Source organism: Megascapheus bottae, unplaced genomic scaffold (assembly GCF_031878675.1).
Source record: "Megascapheus bottae isolate mThoBot1 unplaced genomic scaffold, mThoBot2.hap1 HAP1_SCAFFOLD_401, whole genome shotgun sequence".
Lineage (NCBI taxonomy): Eukaryota > Metazoa > Chordata > Mammalia > Rodentia > Geomyidae > Megascapheus > Megascapheus bottae.
In genome coordinates this window covers 37,909-40,877 of record NW_028327806.1, presented here as the reverse complement: position 1 = coordinate 40,877, position 2,969 = coordinate 37,909, and the positions used below count along the sequence as shown (strand labels likewise).

Below are 2,969 nucleotides of genomic sequence, written 5' to 3'. Positions count from 1 at the left end.
GTGGAATTAGGAAGTCACATGCTGTGGTTCATGTGATAATCTACTAAGCAGGAGGCTGGGATATGGAGGATGAGAGATTCAAGGTCAGGCAGAAAGTTCTGTGAGTTTGTCTCCAAAATAGCCAGCAAAAATTAGGATATATGGCTCAAGTATTAGAGTGTCAGCAAAGCAAGCAGGTCAAGAGAGCATGAGGCCCTGAGTTTAAACATTAATGAAATAGCCAGCAAAAATGAGGATATATGAGTGGCCGTGAGGCCGCGCTGCTCCCGGCCTGGTGACGGCGGCCGCCGGAAGCGGACATGGTGGCGCTGGTGAGCGAGGAGCTCGAGGCTTTGGCGGCGATTCTCTGCGGGCCCCACGAGTGGGAGGTGTTGAGCCGCTCAGGTGAAGACCCCGAGGCTGTCAGCCTCCAGTGTTCTCCCCGTGGCCTGGCCGGGGGCCCCGCCCCGCGCCCCTCCACCCCCTGGCCCTGGCGCCCGAGACCTGGGCCCCTTCCCTGAGGCCTTGAAACAGATGGGACTGTGTTCAGAATCCACACAAAGACTGAAGGACTTGGAGATGTGGATATACCCTGAGAGTCGGTATTCCAGTTACCTGCCACCTACCCCTTGTGCCTGCCCAGGATCTCAATTAACTCTGAACTCCTGACCAGGGCCCAGTGTGAGACTGGGAAAGACATGCTACTCGAGCAAGCAGAGACCCTCCTGTCAGAACCTATGGGTCATGAGCTGGTCCTCTGGCTTCAGCAGAATCTCCGGCATATCCTCAACCAGCCAGAACCCAGAAAGGGCAGCAGCCAGGATGCTTTTGCAGTCAGCCCGACCATGGATGATGGATTGTGGCTGGCTCTTTTGCATCTAGATCCTATGAGAGCAAAGACTAAATACATCAGAACTGTGCAGAAATGGGCTTCTGATTTAAGGCTCACAGGAAGACTGGTGTTCATGGGTAAAATAATACTGATTTTACTGCAAGGACACAGAAGCAACATCAAGGAGTACCTGATGCTGCAGAAAACCTCCAAAGTCGATGTGGACTCAAGTGGAAAGAAATGCAAAGAGAAAATGATTAGTGTACTATTGGAAACAAAAGTACAGATAGAACACACAAGGTTTCTGGCATTTGAAATCAAAGAATATTGAGTGTGGGATGACTTACAAAAGGAATTTGAAGCTGCAGGACTTCAGAAGCTTTTCTCCGAATTCGAGCTTGGGCTGGTGAAATAAAATGAATGACAGGAGTCTGGATCAAACAGCAGGGTTTTGTTGTTGCCCTGGCTTGGTGGAGGGGCTATTGAAAGAATTCTAAGGAGGCAATGTTAAGGTTTCTCTCAAGTACAGTCTTTCTCATTTCTGGGACAAAAGCTGTGTTTCATAGAATATACGCAGGAAAATACCTTCCATGTCCTAATTTTTGCCAGGGAAAACTGGGCTTAATAGATGGAACTTTATTTAGAAGATAAAGAGATGAAAGCAAAAAAGCCTTTGTTTTTTTTCATATATTTTTATTGTAATTAATAGAAGGGTTACATTATATTCGCCAGATAGAAGGTGCATTAATTCCCATACATTGATACCCTTTCTTATGTCTTGGTCCCCATTTCCCTCCCCCCCCCTCATCCCACCCCTCATCTTGTTTTTCCCCTTCCCTATCCAGTTTCAAATAACCAAATACAAATATATCCAATATATCAGATAACAAAGTGAGATACTGTAACAATATGAGATAACCAAGGGACAGCAAAAGAGATGAGAGATAGCATAGTACATTAAGGACAACAATCACTCATTATATGGCTAAAAAAGCCTTTGTTTTATTTTTTAAACTTTTAAAATTTTTTTACAGTGTCTTTATTTAACTCTGTGAAGTAGATCTGTGCTTCCTATGTTCTTTTTCAAAATTTACTTTTAATATATTTTATTGTTATTGTAGAAGTGATGTACAGAGGGTTACTGTAACATAACTCAGATAATTGTACATTTCTCTTTGGATATTGTTACCTGAGCCTTTGGTTTAAATAGACTGTTTGGAACTATGCAGTTTTTAAATTGTTAAAAAAATTAGGATATATGGTTCAAGTATTAGAGTGTCAACAAAGCAAGCAAGCCAAGAGAGCATGAGGCCCTATTTGTAGACTTTCCTGCCTGGGCTAGTTTTGAACCACGATCCTCAGATCTCAGCTCCTGAGTAGCTGGGATTACAGCTCTGAGTCACCAGTGCTCAGTAGATTCGAAACCCACATCAAACACCAGGACTACCAGACAAAGGAAGAAGGTCAACATCAGATAAGCCCTGAAGAATGGCTTAGAAAAGTAATTCGCCAAGTGCTATGGCTAGGGGCTTTGAAATCGTAGTTTCTTTGATTCCAGAGACAGTCTGGAACATGGAGAAAGAATTCAATTATTTGCCTTTCGATGTAGTTAGAGCCCTGCTACTTTCTTGTCCTCTGCTACCACCACGTGGCAATTTTTCTTCACTGTCTCCTATCCAAACCAAACAAAAACTAACAACCAACCCAAATTCTAAATCTGACCAAATCAGCAGATATAGCTCTCCATAAGTGTCCAACTGTGCTCATTAAACCTACTGTGAGCTTTGAGAGCTTGTGAAATTAATCATGGTTCTCAATGATGTTTTCTTCAGAGGAGTGTGTGTCCAGACATCAGAATTCTTTTTTTTTTTGGCCAGTTATGGGGCTTGAACTGAGGGCCTGAGCACTGTCCTTGGACTTTTCTCAAGGCTAGAGCTCTACCCTTGAGCCACAACACCACTTCTAGCTTATTTCTCTGTATGTGGTACTGAGGAAACAAACCCGAGTGTTCGTGCATGCTAGGCAAAGCACTCTACCACTAGGCCAAACTCCTGGCTCTCTTTTTTTCACTTTTCTAACGATGGTGTCACTGTGCATGAGAGATAGAAAGCCCAGGTAGGGGAAGGCCAGGAGGATGCCCATGAGCAAATTGATTATT

At 44.0% G+C, this 2,969-nt stretch overlaps 1 pseudogene; it reads left to right on the top strand.

Moving 5' to 3' along the window:
* The first annotated feature begins 299 nt into the window (after positions 1–299).
* Positions 300–1,226, top strand: LOC150039160 (RWD domain-containing protein 3-like; annotated as a pseudogene).
* Positions 1,227–2,969: the final 1,743 nt, after the last annotated feature.